The 23,284-nt window shown below is 41.6% G+C and overlaps 1 protein-coding gene across 2 annotated transcripts in view; it reads right to left on the bottom strand.

Moving 5' to 3' along the window:
- NYAP2 (neuronal tyrosine-phosphorylated phosphoinositide-3-kinase adaptor 2) overlaps positions 1 to 23,284 on the bottom strand; it is a 143,114-nt gene that overhangs the window by 4,968 nt on the left and 114,862 nt on the right. The window lies entirely within an intron of this gene.

Genomic DNA, 23,284 nt, shown 5'->3' with positions numbered 1-23,284 from the left:
GTCCAAGTACATCTCTGATCGTCTCACGAAAATGCACATATACAGTAACACTTTGGCAGCGTTTTATGATTCATGAAGGAAATGTATGTTTATTATTAAGAGTATTTGAGTACATTTACTAATGCCTTTCATTCACAAATCTTAGAATGCCAAGTGTGGGCGTACACCAGGTTCCCAGAATTGGGGACTGGTCGTCTTAGAAGCTGGTATAGAAACTTCCATTGATCTCGGTAGTTTCTGTGGTCAGCTTTAAGTGTATTTAGCATTTATTGATAAATAAGATATAGAGAAAATGTTCAGATTCATAGCAGGAAACAAAGCAAAAGGAATAAATGTGAGCATGCCTACCAGAAAAAGTAATAATAAACAATGTACTCGAACAGAAAAATAAACAGACTACAGAAATGTGCCTGTTTTTTCAAATATCTTTGTAAAAAAAAGTTTTTAAGGGGTCACACAAGATAAAAAAATTTCAGATAGAATTACCTTTCTTTATACTGAAACAAAACTACGCTTACCTTATACATTAGATAGTACTTTGATAGTTTAAACCACAATATGAATTTTGTTCTTGAATATTCTTATGAATTTAGAATTTCACAGGTAATGTATCTGCAGCATATCCTCCTGAATGGCTGAGCTAAAAGTTTTCTGGAAGCCTGCTGTGCCTGCTCTTCCTAATCAATACTTATTTTTCATCTCAGGAGTGATCGAACATTTACTGAGGTGCAGGCAGGTATGAGGTATGTCATCCGCCACAGCCGTGAGACTTTCTCCCTTTGGGTGCCCAGGCCTGGTCCAAAACTCACCGACTGAACCGGAGATACTCCTCCCTGCCTCCAGCTTGGCTTCACAGGTCTTCGGACAAGTCTCTACCTGAGCCAGATTTCCTGCCACCCTACCCATCAGTGACGGGTTAGTACTTACGCAGCAGTATCTTCATTTTGGCTGGGTCCTCCTACGTGGGGCAGGACAGGGACACAGTCTGCACACAATTTATTACACAAAATATTCACAACAACGTAGCTGCACACCAGCTTCTGGGCTGGATTTGATGACAACAGTGCTTGAGTGCGGATCTCCTCTTCTAGGCATCGGGAAATACCTTCGCTTTTATAACCCATCATGTACATAAACAGAGCACGTGCCAATACCAAATCCTTACGGCACGCTGTGTGCTGCAGTCACCATGCATCACAACCACCACCCGCGGCACGTACGACAGTCACCGTGAGGGTGTTACATCCACATCATCCCTGCTCTCGCCACCGTACTACACGCGGTGCTGTTGCCAACGCAGTGTCTTCCGGTAGCTAATCTCCTGCATGGGATTCAAGGGGACTGAAGCAGGATTTTGACGTGCTAAGCTCTAAAATACCAGTTGCAACTTCCCAAAGATAGAAATGGTGTTGCAGAATGTATCAGTTACACAGACACTCTGCCACCCCCTGCAAAAAAAGCCCCTAAAATAAACCTGAGTGTAGGCAGCTCCAAAATCCTTTTTTTATACTGGCTACCATATTGTGTTGCAGTTAGTGAATCATTTATTATGAAGAATTTGAGTTTTTCCACTTTCCCAGACACAGATTTTCAAGACTACTTGTGATTTTTTAAATGTTATTTTTGTTTGATGGCTAAGTCCTTCACACCAGCATCTTCTTAGATGTGCCGTCCACATGGTACATTCCTCTCCTGTAACTGCATTCAGGTAATGGTCTGTGCAGTATGAACATGCAGAACTGGTATGTGCAAACTCACTTGCTAAAATAGACTAAGTGAACACATATGATGTTGAAAGGCTTGGGGAAAAAAGCTTAAAAGTGAGAACAAATGTTAAAGGGTTTTATTTGATAGTTTTGCCCATTTCTAGTGTTAATGTGTGACAAAATAAAAACGTACTGAACAAGGGTGCATGCCTTTTGAAGTTGTAAGACTCGCAAGAGGAAATCACCAGTTTGTAGATCAATGAACTACAGATATGACAATAACCATGTTGCTAATACAAAATCCCAAAGAGTGTTAACAAAACTTTCAGTGTGTCCTAGACAAATTACAGGCGCTAAGCCTCACAAGCCAGCACTCAACCCAGCTGTTTAATCGCAGCGGTAACCCTCAATGACTTCAGTAGGGCTACTGAGGTGTTTAAAGCTAATGTGGACTTAGGCCTAATCCTTCCTGTGATTGAACTGACGGTGCTCATGCTTAGTTCCACTACTAATTTTTTCATATCCTCCCTCCTTTCTGGCTTCAGCCTGCTCCTCTGGTCATGCACCAGGTTGTTAATATCCCTGCTATATCATAACAAGGGATTTGTTCAGTGTGAGAGGCACAAAAAATAATGATGTTACACTTAAGTTATGGAAAAAAGTAGAGCATTAAGAACATTATACAGCTATACAGCTCTCCCATTCCTGAAAGATCCCATAGCATGTGAGGAATGGTACACATACTGCAGCATATCAGAGCTTGGCTGCAGATGTGGATGTAGGCAGACAGGCACAAAACGCATCAGCACTGGAGGTAGCAGCCAACAAGACACAGCACAGGAGAAGCAAAGTTGGTTTTGATAAAAGAGCCTTGGCCCAAAGCCTATTCTTATTGAAAAGGGATGAAGAAGCCAGCAGCTTATGTTAGGATTGTAAAGAGGGATCTCCTGGAGACTCCACGATATGTCACATAATCTCCTTTGAATTATGAAATTTGCTGATTATACATCAATTTTTGTTTTGATGGAATTTTTACTCATTAAATTATCCAGGTTCTAAGACACGTTTTTTTTTTTTTAAATTGAGACAGAGCAAGAGAGTGAAGGAAGCCAAAGGCCCAGAAGTTTGGACATTCACATAGGAGGTGTTGGAGGTAGGCTCAAATTCTTGCTCCTAAGCAGGCAGTAAAAGCTGCATGGTAACCTGGTGTGTAGGAACCGTACAGGAACGTAGAGTGGTTGGATAAATTCTCTCACCTGAACGTGTCTGAGCGCAAATGTAAATGAGGATGTCTTACAAGTTCCTTATAAACACGCTAAGCCTTTGATTATTCATTACTCTCTAGATTTTTTCCAAAAATTTTTAGAGCAAATGCTTGTTCCAAACTTGAACATCAACAACAAAAAGTAAAAAACTTCTTCCACTATACAAAACTGAATTCTTCTATACAGTTTTAATCACCAGCTTTCTTGAAGGCCTTAGGAGAAACCAGTCTATGTTGCCACCTTACTTCTGCCCTTATTTTTCTGCTACTTTTATTCCCAAAACATTGGAAGTGAATTTTATTAAGATCTGTTACATACTTTCAAGTTCTATGTTGGCAGTGCCATGGAGCAAGAAGTAATATTGTAAAACCATCTTTCAACTAAGAAAAACCAACAACTTTGCACATCCTCAAAACAGTGCAAAATGTTTTGTCTAAGAAAACCTAAGTAAAAAAAGGTCCCTTTCTGTGTGTTAATTCTTTATGAAGATCTGAGAAACAAACCAGACAAACTAGTTCCCTTCTCTTAAAGTGCAACCGGTAGAGTTTTGTATGTAGGTGCCTCCATTAGCAGTGGGCCTGTTTTCATTTCTTCTTACCTCACAGGACTGAAATTTGAAATATTCCAGAAAGGTAAGTAGCAGTCCCCATGGTTTACCAATGTATGTATTGCTTAAATTAGATTGCCCTGAGCTAGATCACAGAACTGCCTTGGAGCAGAGGTTTGCAAGGCAGAACATCGCTCTTAGAGGACAGAACCTGGAGCCAGAGGTCAGTACATGCCATAGCTCTCAGCCACATCAGAATTTACTGAGAAAAGCTCATAATCCCAGGGAAAACTCAAAACAGGCTTTGGGGAACAGACAATGACTCATGCTGCCAGGAACTCCCTGGTGTCACAGCAGACTATTTATGTTTTCTATTGCCCTGGCACCAGCTCTGCCCTGGCCCTGGGCACCCCCACCGCTGCTTGCAGAATGATGCCGGCGCAGCTCCAGCCTATGCTGTGTCGTGGCAGCCTGCACCAGCAGATTCACAAAAGTGCTCAAAATATGGGTGTTTAAAGCAAGAAAAAGAAATGTAAATGAACATAGTTCTTTCCCTGTTCTTAGCTAAGGATGATAATTTGGTTTGGCAGAGACAGTAATAGTTACAGATGGAAAGAGAAGAAAATATTCTCCAATAATACAATTAAGCAGCTACTGATGGATACAACCTTGCACACCTGCTAGCTGTGGTCACCAGTTGTAGCAAACGTCTTGTATCTTGTTGTTGGTGACTATTGACAATATGAGATAAGACTTTCTGACCCTTCAGGACCTGGACTTCCACCATAAGGTGCATCAGGTGAAGTGCATCTGTACAGCGCACAAGCAGGTCTATGTAAGTTACTGAACACATGTATGCTACTGAAAAAAATATGGCAATGCCTGTAAGTACCAAATGATCCCATGTAGCATAGCCTTTCCAAATGAAAAACATGAGGGGTGTGACGAGAAAAATCTGGGAGCAGGACTGAAAATATTGAGTGAAAAAGCCTTAGCACTAGGCCTGTGACTCTCTTTCTTAGGTGTGATAAATTTTACTTGCTCACGTGTGACAGATAAATAGCTACATAAACACATAGATAGATAAGGCGTTCTCCTGGGAAAAAGATGTATCTGCTACATAAGTCCCACTCATATCCTCTTGTCTCAACTGAGCCTCACCTAACTTCAATCACGATCCCTGTGCACCAGGCAGGCAGGTGCCCTGCGCTCCTGCCTGTGCTGGGACAAGAGAAGAGCCAGTGCCGGGAGCGATTCTGCTCCTCCAAAGTCAGGCCAAGGGGTGAAGTGTAGGCAGGATAAAGTCACGCTAATTCCCGGTGCTGAGAGGCATTTCAGGAAACCTATCATTGAAAAGTGCACTGTAATTTTTCAGACGGGTGCCCATGAAAATATGTGCTGCTAAAAATGCCACGGGGGGAAAATATTTGAAATACGCTAGGCAGCTCTATTACTAGTCACTAAGTTAGAAAATGCTGCCAATTTTCATTCAGTTTTGAGGGCGCTTTTATAACATTTGAATTGACCACCTGATATTTCATGCTCTGGACACTTCTATGAGTGGGTTGTTTTGGGGTTTTTTTGTGCTGCATGAACTTTTGATGATGGCCTAAAAAAAAATTCCACTTTAGTTTACATGAGGGCTGTAGACAATACCATATCCCATACATAAATACATACATACATCTGTTTCTCCTCGTGACATCTTGGCTGGTAAGTTCTTGGTTTGCCTATTTTTAATGCTGCTGGTTTGTTTGAGGTGAAATCAGAAGCTCTGGGCAGTAAGAAAGCCCCACGATTCAGTGCTGCTTCGATCACTTTTTCCTAGTACTATAGGTTCCTACTTACTGTGCTGAATTGCAGAGGTTAGGGGGCTGAGGAAGATGCTGTTCTCTTCTGGCCCTTGTGAGTGTCTCCCTCTCCTGCTGGATGGGCAGAGGGGCTGACTCTTCCTCTACAGGAAGGATGGGGAACACCACATCATACATATGTGATCCTCGATGTCATGTACAAGTACCCTTTTCTCTGTGACAACTGCATATCACAGATAAAATGAAAGCCCAACAGCTGATGTGAGGCTATAACAAAGTGATCTTAAACCAACACAAAATATAATGAATAAAAAATATCAGCAACATTTGGAGGTGATTATGAGAAATGTCTCCTGGATCTGTAAACAAAGCGGTCTCTAACAGTGCAATCTGTGTGCAGTGCTACACACCATTTAGCAGAGCCAAGCATGCTGGTTTGTTTTGGCAGGCTACAGTAAGTGAAGAAGAAAGGCTTTCTGAAAGCCACTTACCATCCTCTGGGAGGAAAAGGTACTCCCTCCCTCTTGCCTGTTCTCAGAAGTTTCCAAACTCTCTTTCCCACTGAAACTCTTGACAGCACTTTCTCTGGTGCGGATGTGTCCCAGCCACCTGGCCGGGTAAGGTATTTCCACGCGGGAGGGTGCGAAATCCCACTCCTAGAAGGCAGTCGTGTGCCATGGGTGCAAGCGGTGGAGGGCTATGTTAAGTAGCAACAGTTACTTCACGATCTGCTATCTGATACTCTTAGCTTGATGTGGAGGTCGTCTTAGCACATGTTCGCAAAAGGGGAGTTGTCCAAGGCAGGAGTTCAGCCAGAATCAGGTTTCAGAAAATCTGAGCAGCAAGATCCTCACCCATTTGCAGCCAACAGGAATGTACTGGCTGACTTCACGGGTCCAAGAATTTGACTGCACTTTGTTCAAACAAATAACAAAAAAACCCTGAAATGATTTAAAAAGCCTTCAGAAGAGCACTTGGAAAATTATGTTGGCCAAGATTTCTTTTGCTAACCGTTAGCTATAACCATTGCACTGCAGTTGAATGTTGCTGCTTCCAATGGCTGCAAAAGTCAGTAAGTGAGGGTAGAACTACAGGCTAGATCTGCAGTCATTTCTCTCTGAGAAGAGTACTCTGGAATAATATTGACATGAAAGACACTGTAATTTGGCCCAGGGTAGTTAGTTGTTCATATAGTTCTGTACTGCTAACCCGTTCTCCTGTTACTGTTAAATTCAAAACAACAACTGATTATTAATACAAAGGTGATTAAGAGTAACAGTATGTTCAGGAGCACGCAGGATGTGCAAGGTGAGCTGTGAAAGCAGACACGCTCCATGCAATTCATAGTGCATGGTAACGCTCCCCAGGCACACTGGATAACGTAACTGCAAATTCTTCTCTAGAAGTGCCTGAGGTGTTTTCTAGAAGGTGTCCTATGATGCCAGCAACCAAATTAGAATCATCCTGTGCATTCAGGTACTCGCATCACAAGCACAAGCACACGCAAGGTGCTAAGTGCTACACAAGCTACCCCTTCCGGCCTTTCACAAATTCTTCTTTTTAAAGGACATAAGTAACATCTCTATTTTCCCTCTAAGCTCTTGGGAAAGAATTCCCCTAGCACACTAGTCCTAATTTTGACAAAATATTTGGGTGGGAAGGAGCACTTTGTAATCTTATCCTGTATCTTTAACACTAAAAGAATTCAATGACACCTGCTATTTCAACTTATGAAACTGTATATGCATCACATTTTAGGGTTACTGTAATGTTTGAATTACTGTGTTTAATGTTTAGATCTACATTATTCTAAATTTCCGGAAATATGTTTTCTTACAAACGATACTACTACAGAAAAAAATGACAACTAGAGTCCCTGTAAAAACTGTTCTACCAGTTAATGTAATTACATGATGCAGTATCGTAAGAAAACTCTGGACACTTTTTTCCAAACACAGGACCCACTAAAAGACTTATTACATTGTCTTCTGCTCTGCAGCCTGACTAATCCACCACTTAAAACCAACTAACAAGAATCTTCGGAACGCCAGGAATTCCCAAAGATTCAAGATTATGAGCAATTAATACTTATCCTAAAATTAAATTAGCAAATGGTTAGTAAACTTTCAGCACCTCTGATTCCAGACCTCTGGTTTCATGATTCATTGCTTCCAATTACTAAATGCCACAGTTACTTTATACAGAACCAGCCCTGCACATACTTCTACGCCTCGAGTTTTCTGGTAACCCTCTGATTTTTGCTGAGGCTATCAATAAAGCAAACTTTAAATGATAAATTCACCATCCTGCTTTCCATTTTTATACTGGCAATCAGTCTAGCTATAGATCTTCATGACCTTGCATTATCATCTTATTTGGAAACATGTATTCTCTCATCTAAGTTTTTTTTAACACTAAACAACTGTCTGAAATGTACTGCTCGATCTACTGCTAGTTAACACATTCTGTAAATGGTAGTACATTTGAAATAAGAGGCTGTAAAATAACTCATATTAGGGATATTGTGTAAAGTTGTCTCATGCATCTCGTTTATGCAGTGGATCATCACAAAGTGCATTCCTATTGAGATCACTCATGAAAAATCAAAGCTTAATCTATGCCTTTGCTGAGCAATAAATGCAGAACTCAAGCAACCCACCATGATACATCCTGTTGTTCACTGTAAAATGGAAAGGAAAATTCAATATTGTATTAGGTCAATCACAGGAGGGACAAAGGACAGAATACTTTGCTAGAGTTCAGTGATACAGAGATCTCCTGCTAACCCATTTGGCAGTGTCGGACCTGCAGGGTGATGCTCTAATGTCCTAGATTTCCTTGAGAGGTTACTAATCCTGTCTCCCCACCTCTCCCTCTTGCTGGAGGTTGCTGCTCCGTTGCATGTGTGCCTTAACTGCTCATGAACCCGCCTTAAGCAGCAGGACAGTGTGAGGCAGTGACCTCAATGACCACTACAGCTGGCTCTGCCTATGACTGAGTAACCATGTCCACAGTACAACACACCTGTAATTTGTGTTTCTTACTTTAAATTGTGGTAGTTTTGAAAAGCTGCCAGATCCTGAATCTCATACTGAGATGAAGAGCCCATCCACCTTTGCATTAAGAGGTGGCATAGAGCAGTGAGGGCTGCTGGTGGGCAAGATCCTTTCCTCCTCCGGATCCAACCCTGCAGACTGCAAAAGCTCTCAGGCACGAGGGAGCTGAAGGCAGCAGGGTGCATGCTCTAGATATTGCTTCTGGTCACCCACCAGAGGCCAAGAAGGACCCAGAAATTGAATATAGAAGAATGAAAATGAGTGGAAACAAGATCAAGACTTTGGAAGAACTATGAGAAAGTGGACTCGAGGCCAATCCTAGAATGACAAAAATGTGACATGCAGGGACACCACAAATTCCACTTGTTTCCCCATTTTATTTGACCTCATTTTTTCCAAGCTAAAAACACGTACATGAGCTTCAGCACTCTTTCTATTGAAGCCAGTACTAGAACTCAAGATTTAACTAACCTTTATTGCTGTGGCAGCTGAAGAGCCTCACCACACCAGTTTGCCAGCAAAGCCCCTAAGTCTTTACATTTCTCTAGCATTTCAAGAAAATGGTCACAAGAATAATTTTAAAATAAAAAAAATGTAAAATTATCAAAATAATACACGGAAGGAGAATGCCTCAGCACTGAAAGGTCTGGTGGCTTCAGTTCCTCTTGTTTTGCATTAGGTGATCTAGATACACAAACATCTAGTAACAGACTGTGAAGTTGCTTTACAGATGAGAAATTTTGAAATACGCTCTTATGTTTGTCCTTTTCTGATGGTGAAATTGAGTCAACAATCATTTTCTTACATTAAATGCCATTTCTCAAGTATTGTACTGATTGTATGGGAGGGGAAAGGTTTAGGAAAGCATGACTGAAAACACTGAATATACAGAGATGGTCATATGCTTGTAGGTGCTCACATCTTCCTTTGTAAAGATGCAGAAAAACATGATTAAAAGATAGACATCTCCATGTATGATTAATTTCTAACTCAAATTTGAAATGCAGTTAGTGAACAGTTACTAGAGTTATAAACCGCACCGACAGTTTCTAAAGAATCCAAACATGTAAAAGCCTGCCTTAGTATGAGATACCACATCTGCTCAACCCTCACAGCAACATCATGCAATTTCATTTATATCAGGAATTGTCAAACAATACAGTACCCAAACCTAATATAGATGTGATTTCCTGACGCAGTGAATAGCTGAGATACAGGCAAGAAACTAAGACTGGCACCCGCACGTTCTAGAAACCGGGATTCATTGGGTGCAGCGTTTCCCTGCACCCCGTCTGTGTTCTGCTGTTCAAAAGGCAATCGCCAAAGGGATGGCACTGGCTGATACGCGTGTGACACTGACTCAACGTTAACTCATTGAGAAGACTGCCACAGAAAAGCCACGAATGCCGGCCTGTGAACCAGGGTTTGCTCGCAGGCTCCCAGGCACGGAGTGACCAGGCTAACTCGACTTAGCCTACAATAGCAGCACGGGTTGAATTCAAGTTCAAATCTCCAGAGCAGGGAGGAAATTTAAATAGCCAACTTAAAAGGAATGGCTAATGACAATGCATGGCAAACAAAACATTCAGCTTCATGGTAACCTATACACACATATTACACACAACATAAGGAAACAAACTGTCAACCAGCAAAAAAGTGCTGTTTTTTCTCTGATTATGTTTGTGTTTTAAAGTTCGGTGCAGAAATCAAGTGAGAGTCATGATCTCACCAGTATTAATTTTTAAAATGCATATTGCTAGTGTCTTTTCTCCTGTTTACTCTTTTCTATTGTGAATTATACAATTATAAACCCTGGACAGTGAATGTGCTTTTCCAGAGTGTAAAAAAAGAGCTGGGCCAACCCAGCCCAGGAGTCCCCTAACTGCCACTGGCAAAGGCTTGAGATCAGGCTGCTGGCCCATAAACACTGAGCTCCATTAGCAGAGTGTGTCCTTTCCCCATCCTATTTTTTGTTGAGAAAAAGCATTCCTTGGACATTCCAGTTATAGCTTATGAGTGAAATGGGAATTCGCTGTTGACATGAGCGAGGTCAGAATTTAACCCTGTCACTTTAAATTAAAAAATGAAAAAGATTTCCTATTTTGCGATTTTAGCTGGGGTGAAGGCTCCTAATAGCAGTGTCTCTGTGATCCTAAACGTTCCTTAGTATTTCCTGCACAAAGATCTGCCTTCTGAGAGTTTTCTGAGTAGCTGCTACCACTCTGCTGCTGTAACTTAGTACGCACTGAGACTGGTCCAGCTGGACAAGGTAATACATTGATAAAATTAACTGTGAAGGAAGCAAATTTATCACTCCTAAGTCTCAAAGCAACACACATGATTATCATTGGAGCTCCAATTCAGTGAAGAACTTAAAATACATGCTCAAGTTGAGAGTATGTATCAGTCATCCCCTTGATTTACAGGGACACTTTGCTATTTAAGACAAGCTGGTGCTTTGCTGCCTCAGGCCAGTTAACTGAGCAGCCTACCTACAGTTGTGTGATGACGAAGAATAATTTTACAAAGGGCCAATAAATGATTGTTAGCTGTTTTACTAAATGCCTAATCAATTGGCAATTACATGTTACTGTAGACTGCAAACCGTAAGAGGTCTGACAAATAGTGTCTGTAATGTTCCCATAAAATTGACTCATAAAGTATGATAATTTCACCCATTCCTAAGGCTCACCTGCACTGGAGAAACTTTTCTTTCCAGCCTAAGGCCTTTCTATATCCAGCATTTATACGTGCAAGATTTATTTATTGCAAGTCCCTGATGTGAATAGAGTTGGGATTTGCAGCACAAGAGCCTAGCCGGTTAAGGGCACTTCTAAACCCAGGAGCACTTGACCAGCACAAGATACAGAGAACCAAAACTACAGTTTGGGCTGTTACCAAACATTTTTCAACCACAGAAAACTGTCATGAGAAACGCAAATATCTTTGCAATTTTGAAACTGTTAAAATAGTTCTTCTGAAGAACCGGAAGCCTTAAAATTAGTAAAAATAATAATCTTTTACAGTTCTCATTTAAAATACATGACATTTTTATTTTCATTCTTTAACAAGACAAATGAGAATAAAAGTAGGTTATCAAAAGTGGGTGCTGGCATTCATATTTTTTTATAATTGGCATACACATAATGTATATGAATAGCCACACATTTCTAGTGAAAGACTATGAACAAACACACATACATATACAGAGATATATAAACATACTATACATACATACATGAGTGAATATACATATTTATGTGCATACAGTATACAGACAAGATACTATACAGGTACAGTAAGTGCAATATACTGTATAAGGCTATACAAACACCGAAAGGTTCTGGTGAAATGGTGACAACCATGAGAACAAAGCTTGGATGGTTTATGACTTAACGCAGACGGTGGGGGAAACCTTGCCATTCCGTGTCATGTTTTATGCATCAGGCACGCACAGGTCCAACAGAAACATGGTACAATACATTCGGTTCATATACAAAAAAGGTAAGACAAGGGGGAGCGCATGGAGGTAACTGAAATGCATGTGAGCAGACAAATAAGGTTGTTCTACCAAGAGTATAGAACGTTTGGTTCATTTACAGAGAATGCCTATATATATAAACCCATGCTTTCATGAATTCATGCCATTTTTATTTCTATTTTCCTTTAAGAATATTATAAAATTCTTGCCCTGAGTTAAACATAAATACACACAGAAAAGGAGGAGAAAAAAGGAAATTGCATGCTTCTGGTTTTGGGTTTTTTTTTATTTTTATTTTTTTAACCAAGGCACAATGTCTTCAATAGTGGTTGCAAGACCATTTGAAATAAACTTAGCAATTGCTATTGTTCCGGTACTGCATCCTTCTTAATGTGACTAAACTAATTGTTTGCACACAAAAGTCTCAGAACAAGTTTTGAAGTGAATTTACAAGTTTTGGAAGAGAATAAGTAAATTTATGAGAAATGCCTTAAAGAGAGATTCTCTGAAGAGGAAGGAATGGAACCAAATTAAATTCTTTTATAGGCAACTTACCAATGTTTGGACTGAAATTATTTCACATAAATTACATGATATATTTGTTTAGTATTACTGTAAGTTGTTACCTATTTTCAGTAGAACCATGTACAATGCTGTAAGAGCAGCTAAAAATGAGATGATGAACCTCCAAATCATTTTTAGTTTCCTGTTGTAGGCAGGACAGGACAGTGATCTCACTGATTCAGTGTTTTGTAAGCTGCAAGAGTTACAGCTTAGGAACACTTGTTCAATGATGCCGTAAGACTTTCTAGGCATGCATCTCCCCATCTCATTGACCTGCATAAATCTTTAACTGGAAATATTAGATGTTAGTTTCCACATATGCCATGTTAAATTCTACATACCTGTGTACAAGTCTGACTCTCAAAAGAAAGGTCTGGGTGCAAATGCCATGCTTGGCTGTTGCCCCCATGTTCAAGCCCTCAACCACGTATGTCGTGCTGCATTGGCCGTGGCATCTATCTCCATAAATTTCTCTGTTGATCCAGGACTATTTTTCAAAGTACCGAAATGCCCCGTCCTAACTCTATCAAAACCAGGCACAATGTGAAACCACAGAGCATGCAGATGAAATCTTCTCATGCCTGTCCTATGCCTCTTAAAGAAATTGTAACTCCCAATCTGAGAAACAATTAGGTAAAGACAGCAAAAAAAATGTTGAATGGGAAGTGAAAACCTTCATAAATGCTGTATTTCATTCTTTGTCAGAATATTGTTGTATTTGAAAAGTTTCAACAACTTCTGTGAGGGAAAAAGCCTCTTTCTGTACTCTGCTGGCAGGTTTAGAAAGCTTGTGCAAGAACAAGGAGAGATCAGAGTAAGGGAATGGAATATTCTTCCTCCCACTCTCTTCCATCACAGCTGAAATAGTGGCAGCGAAGCCGTCACTCGAGGGTGAGGAAAGACATGAAGACAGACCCTCTTCTGGTGCTCAGAGACTGGTCACTCTGTTCCCATCTCTGATACTCTCCTTCTGTGGCATCACTTTTCCTACAGCTGACCTGCTTTCACCCGCCGCTGCTTCTCCCTGACACGTCTTTTTTGTGCCTAAGCCCCACGCTATCGGTGTGGAGAAGGAGAGCCCCAAAGCCACGCTTGGGCCATGGGACCTACCGCGACAGCAGTGCGTGCTCAGACCCACTTCTGCCCAGCTTCCCCACACCATGAATCAGAGGCCTCTTTGGTGCCGCGAGGGTGGCCGAGCACGCACTCTCTCATGCTCTTAAATCAGAGCCCTGGCAAAGTAGGACCCAGCAGTGCAGTGACCTGCTTCTGCTGCATGGCCAGCCCAGCTGAATGCTGAAGAAAAGATGTTGGGACAGCAACAGCAGGGCTGTCTGCCAACAGAAGACGGCTTTGACACATTTGCTTCTTATACCAATCAGTCAGGCGTGCCTTGGAGGTGAGGGATGATGGATGTGGCAATTCCATCCACTTCCAGGTTTGCATTTCCTTTTCTTTCTTTCTTTTTTTAATAAGCGTTCTCTATTTGCAGTTTATATATTTAGAAACAATTCGCACTGCTCTGGACCCATGCTCTGATTATGTAAGACCAGATTCAAGCTGAAACTCAACACAATGCAATGTGGAGCCTTCCCTAAAGCATTAACATTCTTGTTGTTGCTCTCATCCCAAATGTTGACAGCATATTTAGCTGGACTGACGACAGCAGAATTTTGCCTTCGTGTGTGCAAGATACTTGTCCTTGCAGGAAAAAAAAAAAAAAAAGAACTCTGTATAGTAATCCAACCGCTCCCTCTCGTGGGCACAGGGCTCTGCTGCACTTTATAAAGGCACAAAAGCATACTCTGAAATCCAACCTCTCACAGAACTTCAGCAGTGCAAACTCCCCAGCAGGCTGTGTGACACTTCAGGACACAGCTCATACCTCGGCACTTCTTCCTAGGTGGTGGCAGTCAGTGCGATGACTCATCCTTGACTCTTGTGAACATTCAGCCTGAACAAGAAGGCAAAATCCTATGGCTCCAGGTTCAATTTTTCAAATACACTCAGGCCACACGCTGGTCAAATCCAGACATTACCTCAAGGTAAAAGTCAGCCCATGTCCCATCAGTGAAGTCCTTGTGCCAGGGGTTTCTCTCTGTACCCCACCATGGGTTCTTCCACGCCTGCCCATCCTCCCAAGTAGGACCCACAGGAGTTTCCCCCTCCCAGCTCTTTGCAAAACCAGCACCCACAAAATTCAGTCTGTGTTTACATTGTTTTTTGCCTACACAGACACTGAAGACTTCCTTCTCCACTGGAGGAGCAGGACTTCTCCATGAGATGGCCATTTGAGAGCCAGGCATCATTTGTAAAATGTTCCTAATAAAATTTACCTGGTTTTCCAGTTTCAGACATTCAAATGCATTTCATTGTATTAGTGGCATAAAAAAAATAATCAAAATCACTGTCACAGTAGATTGCACCCCATATAGTTTTTGCACTAATTTCACATAAACCAAAGCTTAAGCAATTCCCGACAGTCACAGACTTACCCATCTACTCCCATCTGCAACTGCTTACTTTCTCATCTATTACAAATCCTTGGGGTAAGGACAGCCTTTGTTCTACAAACACTGTCTACCAACACGGGGACCTTATTTATGACTGTGACTCTCAGACACTACCGCAAACTTCATTGTGGCAGATCCTAGTGGCCAACATTAAGCAGGTTTTGGATCCAGTGACTATCCCGAGCCTTATTAAAGGTGATGGTTAAACACAAGGAGCAATTAAGTCCCTTTAAGGGAATAGCTTCACAGGCAAAAATAGAAGGTACCATTCAAAGCAATAAATAGTGTACAGAAAGTCCAGACCAAAACCCCATGAGACGCTGATTACAGAGCAAGAGGCACGGGACTGTTCCCAGACTGTGGACATACAGTTTGAACGAAGAAAAAGATCAAGTATCAAAAAGGAACAACCATAATCTTGGCTCCAGGAGCACAGAGATCTGGGAGGCATTGCACTGGCTGAAGGGGAACACTTGGCATTTACACACAGGGAGAAGAAGAAAACAATTGCCACCTTCCCGTGAATTGTTTCATATGTTTTGCTGTTCTACATCCAAAATACACAATAGACTTTCAAAACTTGAAAATTAGAGGAAAAAAGAGGGACAGAGAAAGCCGTACCAGAGTGGCAATTAGCACAGTAGTTAGATATTCCTTTTGAATGACTGCGTCTCCCCTGCGATCTCTAACCGGCAGTGCAGGGGGATCTTTTTTCCCTTTGGCCCCGAGAGTAAGTACAACAGAAGTTGGTTCTTTCATTGCAAACCCTTCTGCATTACTGGAACCACGAAAGCAGAATCACTAGAGTTTGATGCTACTTTCAGATTGTGATTCATCAAGGAGTGCATCTAGCAAAGATTTACAGTACTGAGTGATGACACGGGTTTATGCTATGTAGCAGATACAAATTCTCTTACTAGCACATTTTTTTTATTACCATTTCCCTAGTATTCAAACCGGATGAAAGAGCACTTCAGTCTACAGAGTTCTCCACCTACCTGCAACAACTGTATTTCTTTCATATAATGGAAGTTAAAAAAAGACTGCTGTGATCAGATACGGAACAGCAGATCTTGATTTATAGGTGCTCATTTTTCAGCAGCAGAATTCATTAAATGCAGCCGTCAGGAACCCAGCCCTGCTAGGATGCCTGACAACTGCAGGGTGTTTACTGACTGCTCTGAACTCTTGTACACTATCGCTGGGGAAAATGGCAACTTTGAGCTGAGAATAATAGAGGAGCACAGATGCTTTGTTTATGCTCACAGAGTAACGCAGAGCCCATACGCTTTCAGATGCACGTTTGCCAACTAAAGCATGATAACGTCAATTCATTGGGGAAGTACTTTGTCTAGGTGCCTTCAAAAATAATTATAGCCATAATAGTAACAATTTACCCTTCTTGAATTCATTAATTACAGGGTGAACACAATGCTTACAAGACATACAAGGACTATAATATGCTTTGTATGCACAACTAAGGCTCGAGACATTAAGAGCTGGGCTTGTGATATTTAGTCGACCCAGTACAAAGTTATTCATGAACTTAGGCATGAGACAAATACTTAGCTGCATTGCTGAACAGTACTCAGTACTTGTCAAAATACAACTCTAAACTAATTTCTCTAAAGTTTTGTAGAGCTTATACTATGCTTAAACTACAGGGTATGGCTACGAGAATGCATGTGGAGAGCAGCCAAATATCTATCTCAGCTTTTTCTTCGACATATTTTCCATTCATCATTCTTTTGTTTTAAAATGGAAAAATTAGAATATATGTTTGGGATTTTTCAGCTACAGTGCAAAATTAAATAATGGTTGCCCTGAAGATAAGGTCTCACATCAGTTTTAATACTAGAAATTTTTCTTCATGATAAAATGCAGGTGTTTTAATTGCATTTCGGTTAGCACCTAAATATTGAGTCTTAAACAAAACGTTAACTAACCTCTTGTGTGGAAGAATTTGGGATTTTACAGGTGAGGCTCCTGCAAGCCTCCTCCCTCCCTCATGCCAGCTGGTGCGGTGCTAGGCTGGCATGGCAGCCGGCGGGCACGCAGGTCGGACCAGTGCAGGGAACGTGGCTTACAACGATTTCTGCGCAAGGTTCTTGCAATTACTTGATGCAACACTTATGATTCTAGCCAGCAGGGAAAGAAACAACCCCAACACATCAAAACCACTCTTCTTAAAAGAAATACTTTATCTCCTAGAAAATTCGGGCGAAGGCCCTGTAAGACCTGAGCAGGCTTTGCCCTTCCCCACGCTGCGCTTTGTCCCTGGCGTGTCAAGCAGGAGCCCCGCAAGCCGGCAGAAGGGCAGCGCCCTCGCTGCCGGGGAACCTCCCGTTCAGTTCCGCTGCCGCGACCCGCCTCCCCCGGTGCCCAGGAGCCCCAGCGGGAACCGCGCGGCCGGTACCGGCACCGGCACCGACGGGGCGCGGGATGCGGCCGCCAGGCGGCGCCATGGGCTCGCCGAGCGGCACCTCCTGCCCGGCGCGGCGCGGCGGGCGGCGGCAGCCGGGGCGGGGCGGGGCGGGGCGGGCGGCGTGGGCCTCGGCCCGGCCTCCCTCTCGGAGCAGGGAGGGAACCCGCCTGCCGCAGGGGTGACGTGGTACAGACCGCTGGCAGACCCGATGTCTCACGCAGAGCCGAGCTGCCCGAGGCGTCCTACCCGCTTCCCCACCGCAGCCCAGCCCCAGGCAGGCACCCTGCTTCGCGTTCCCGGCTCCTGGAAAAATAAAGCTTTTCCTAATCCGTTTGGATTTTCCATACTGCTCATTTTGAACAGCTGTTAAAGTGCATTTTCGTCCAGGACTTCTCTGGCACAGACCCAAACAATAGAGTATTTTCTCGTATTCTTGCTGAACATAAACCAGCGTGCATGATACCTATCTCAGACCAACTGGAAATAAATACGACAAAAACCCTTCCAGTTACATATTTAAAGTAGAAAATCTGCTTTCTATTTCCCTACCTACGTTACGTTAGAAAACTATGCTGGAAAAATCCTGGACTCTTGCTTTCAGGACTCTACAAAGCTTGGATTTGCATTTACAGGGCTCTGCAAAGCTTGGGTTTCCATTTCCTTAGGACGGCTCCCTTAGCAGGGTCAAACCCCAAAACCAAGAGCCAGCCCACCCCACCCCCCAACACCCCTTCAGGGTGTTGCTCTCCCCTGGGCACTGCTAGCCCATCTGACCATGAAGCCCAGTAGGAGGGAAGACACCAAAAGCATCACATCATTTCAAAGATCAACCTAGCCATACCACCCACAGAGCTTCTCCCTAACAATCAGCACCTGCGGATTAAGTCTGAAAAGGTATAAACGTCTATTACCTAGCAATGGACATTTTAGCAGCTCTTATCTGTTCAGTGGTAAATGTCCAGGAGCCTCTAACACACACAGGCCAGGAGAGCTCTGAGCTGAGCTAGCTTTCCACAACCGACAGAGGTGGTTGAATTAGGAGGATAAATTACCAGGTTATCCGAGATAACAGAGATGCAGCTCTACATGGTCACCGAGAGTTTAGATACGTGAATCCCCTCTGCAGGTGCCTCTCCATATAACCCACGGGGACCTTGTGTCATACCCCTCATTCAGATATCTCAGAGGTAGGTAGGATAGATCTCAGCTGAAGAGTACACTCGGTCCTTCTACAAGTCTGTTTTATTATTTAGCTACCTAAATATGAATTTAAGGAACCAACTTGTATCCAAAGTTTCACCTATCACAGATACATACTCAAACTATCGATAGGTTCACTTCATTTGGTGCAAGACAGTAATTACATGATCAAGTCCATCCTGTGAATGGGAGGCCTTTCCCGTTTGCTGTATTATATTCAGTTTGTCCATCACGTGGGCCTTCTGTGTTGTGTTCACTGATGAGGTTGCATGGGGGAAGAAAAATGCTGTCTCAACTTGCTGGGGGCTCAGGCAGATACCAGGCAAGTAATGGACTGAGCTGCATTTTGTTTGTTTGTTTGTTTGTTTGTTTGAAATAAGCCACAAAAAATGTCAGTGCTGATTCTGATAAATTTTCTAGCTTTTTCCTCATTCCTTCAATGTGAGTTGAAACTCTTTAATTCATAGCTGTCCATGTATCTTCATTCCCTGCTCTGAGTTACTCCTTCTAATCTCAGCATGGCTTCTGGATTTTACTTTGATCATCACTGTAAAGCTTAAATCTTCTTTCCTTGCTTAAATTGGAGCTAGATATCACTGCCCGGTCCTCCCCACAAGAAGACACCAGACCTTGAGAGGCATGCAAACCTTCAGAATTAAGATAGCATACGTGAAGGAGAAAACAGTAAAGAACAGTGCTGCCTTCCTGCTGAAAAGCAAGCAACTAACAGGCAGCGTGAAGAGAGGCTGCACATTTGCAGATAAGGTACATAGTTTTGTGGAAATCTGCCTGAAAATAGGCTCTGCTTTGCAGAAAAGCTGAAATACCACATTGTAACTATAAGGGGTTCTGTTTTCAAGGGGCGTATTTTCCTTCAGATCATGGATCTTCATTACTAACATGCACTGCTATGCAGCTTAATACATGTGATTTTCCAACAGCTGTCTACATCTTAATGAAAACAAACTTCACTTTGCAGAATTAATTTGCAGCAAATCTAGAGACAGTTATATTGGCTCCTTTTTCTCAAAATGGAAACCAGTGGTTTTTTGGTGTGCTGAAGACTGTTTCAGAGAAGCCTGGCAGTGAGCTAGAGATAATTTTATGTACATTAAAAATATGGATGTGAGATGCTCTGCTCTCCAGCAGAGGGACTTCCACAGTGCAGGCTGCTCAAAACGTTTGCTTCTTTTGTGACAGACATGCTCGGTGTATCCTGTACATGACAGGATACTCGATGGAGTATAATCCTTGTTACCCTGAGGTGAAGATGTGAAGAATGATAGGATGCAGGGAAATATCGCTGTATTGCAGTGGTACCTGTGACCCCAAATCCTGCTTGCTTTACACAAGCGAACAATTTTGTTCACTGTGGGGGTCCCCTGATGTGACGGAGCGTTTGCCCCTGCAGGGTGAAACACCTGGCAATGCCTGCTACAGAAGTCTCAGGCACCAGCACAGAGGCTCCAGCAACATGGGTGATGGGTTATTTAGTGGGGCACCCTTGGACCATGTTTATTCTACTTTATAAACCTCACACGATGGTTAACTTCTGCTGTTCTCTGTCCATTTGGATGGCTACAAATGACTTGTCATTTCCATGTAAAGGCCAAACTCAGATGGACTTTCACAATTTCTAATTTTATTCACACACTTCTTATCTCTAAGTAACTTACCGTACTTTCTAGAACATGTAAGCTCTCTGCTAACACCGGAGAACCTTTACAAGGCATTACATTCTGTGATATCTAGAATGCTTCTCTGCTACTTACAGTCCTCTCTTTAGGATATATATAGAGAGATATATATCTAGGAAATACAGCTATATGCCACCTCTGTAGCTCAAATATATTCCCTGCTCTTGTCATATTACATTTCCAAGCTCTCCCCTTGACTTCCTCTGCTACTTCCTTAATTTCTTAAACTTTGTCCTTACACAATCAGTAACTTCAGTTCCAAGATAAACTTAGGTTTAATCTTTCCGTTTAAATTGAGTCAGTTCACGACTTCATCCACAGTTACTTCCTGCAACCAGCTCCTTCGGAATGCCCTCACCATTTACCAGAATGAAGTACAGAGCGGCACGCTCTCTATCTGGCTCAGCGTGTTGGTGACTGCTGGCTGCTGCTACACTACTGAATTTTAAAGTGTTCTCCATCAGAGACCAGCCACATAATTCATCTCTGCTTTTAAGCTCTTTCTTTTTATTTATAAGTGATCACTATAATGCTTATGAAAAATATACCACAAATATGTTCTGTGAATATTAACTGGTTAATCCTCACAATTCCTACACCAATAAACAAACAAAAACCAAGGCATAGGGGAGTTAAATGTTAATAGTTACACAATTAGCCAATATTTGATTGGAATTATAATTTAGTTTTCTGTAGATCAGACCTATTTTTAATTACTAAGCATCCTCACCACTTCCTTGAATGATTCTGTATTAAAAATGATGGGCCTTGAGAGCTTAGTTGCAAATCTGATTTTTTCCCCCCAAGTTAAACGTTTTGAAAAACATCAGTTTGGGATCCAGGAAGATTTGAGAAAACCGATTCACAGTAATCTGCCCTTTCTCAGATCTTGTGTCCCTGTACAAATGTTAGCTGTACCCATCTCATCACCAAAGAGGTGGATAACAGGATGCGACCTCCTAATACTTTGGAAAGTCTAACTGCTGATTACAATGTGGTTAAGGAAACCAGTATCAATACAATCAATAGCCACAGCACACAAAAATAAATATGCTGTATGCCACAATCTGTCAGATTCAGAATGAGCTAACAACCAGCCGTTTCCACACACATTTCACCTGTCATAGATTATTTGCACATTAAGATAGAATAAGTGTATAAAGAACACAATCAAAGTAATGTTTGTATCTGCCATGGAGATAAGAAGACTTTTGTCACTCCGCTGGAATCAGGGTCAAATCCACATCTTAAAAAAATTATGTCATCATAATAAATGACAAATTAATAGATGGACAGTAAGAGACTGTCAGCTTGAAGGGAAGACTTGCAGAGAGAGAAAGCTTTTACTAGTTTTTCTTGTTTTTCCTGAAGCCATGTCCATACCATACATCACTCAATTAACAAGATCACCCTCTACAGTCACTTGAAAATTCCTCTTATCATCTTTGTTCCTTTCTTCTGTATGAAGTGAGGTGGAGTTTTCCTCCACAGTTTCAGTGAACCCTGGCTGCAGCTTCTAAAAGGCTCATTATCTCTTCTATCACATCAGCTTGTGCTTTCAAGGCTTATTGTTTAGTTCTTAATATAAACTGAAAGACTAAAATCCCTTCAAAACACCCAAGGTGCCTTTGCCACTGAGTAACCAGCAAAGCGTCATGTCTGCTTTAAGACCCATTTAATCAAAAATCATATACTACATGAACACTGGGACACTCAAAACCTTTGGAAGTACAATCACCCTAATTTCTTCCTTAGATGAAGGAACACTTGATGTGGTATTTAAATGGACTGTCATTTTGAATCTCCATTATGGATTTGATTTTCATATGTAAAATATGCTTTAGAAATGTGCAAGGTTCTGTTAGGCATTGTGTCCAGCAGGGCTCAGAAGTAATACAATAGCATCAGTTTTGCAGGTTAAAAAATTTTAACCTGTATGGTGTAGGCTACCCAAATATAACCTTCCTAACAAGTAGCTGCTGTCTGGATTGAGTAAGTCAACCTTACTCTTCTGGTTTCTACTTTGGCCAAGACCTTCTAGAAGCAACTCACCAAGCTACAAACAACTTAAATACATGATTATGACAAAGAGGTCCGCAGGGAGTTTTCCACTCAAATCTCATTGAAATTCAATAGGATTATGGGGACTAATTCCCTGAAAGCCGGTTGAAAATTCACCATCTAAATAAGTGTGTTTGTGTGTGCGCACGTGTGCATACATATATGTATGTGCACATATATACATATGTTTATGTCTCTGTGCATGTGTATACCTACACAGATGTACAGCGATGTGTAGGCCCGTACATGTACACACGAGTGATACAATACTGGAGTGCTTGACAGAGAAGCTTGACAGAAGGCATTCATATTATGTTTAAGTGAAACCTCTTCTCTCAATTGCTACTCTCAGCAGTTAGTTCTGTCAAACTAATAATACAGGTCTGCGCAACAAAATGATACAATATCAGTATTAGCATATAAAATAAAGGTAAGTATAGGTTTCCCATGTCTTTATTTCTTATTATTTCTTTTCCATTTTCTCGCTATTGCAGAAATTTGCCAAACCCAAACACTTTTGTTTCTTTCTCAAGGGTCTATGTGGCATTTTTGGTTTTGATGAAGAAAATAAAAAAAGTATCTCTTATTTACGATACAAGCAGGTATTACTCCTTTGATTTGAGTTTTGATTCCTAACAACATACAATAAATATAACTACAGTGGACTATTTAACAGTCCTGTAAGCATTACATGGCTTATAACTGAAGAGAGTCTAGCTGCCTTAACTAAATAAAATAACCTGCTGTAAGAGCAGTTTTCAGGACAGTGATAAATCAGTGTAATACAATCATGCATTAAGCTCAAACCAAATGTGAGACTGGCACAAATATTACAGTACAACTGGGGAGAAGTCAGGTATGTACAAGTCATTAACAAACATTGGTGCAAGTGCTTTAGACAAGACATTTAAAAGAAATTTACATAAAAACATAGATTAAATTTATCAAAGTTTGATAA

Source organism: Balearica regulorum, chromosome 9, assembly GCF_011004875.1.
Source record: "Balearica regulorum gibbericeps isolate bBalReg1 chromosome 9, bBalReg1.pri, whole genome shotgun sequence".
Taxonomy (NCBI): Eukaryota; Metazoa; Chordata; class Aves; order Gruiformes; family Gruidae; genus Balearica; species Balearica regulorum.
Note: the sequence above shows the minus strand (reverse complement) of the source record. Positions and strands in the feature narration are given on the sequence as shown.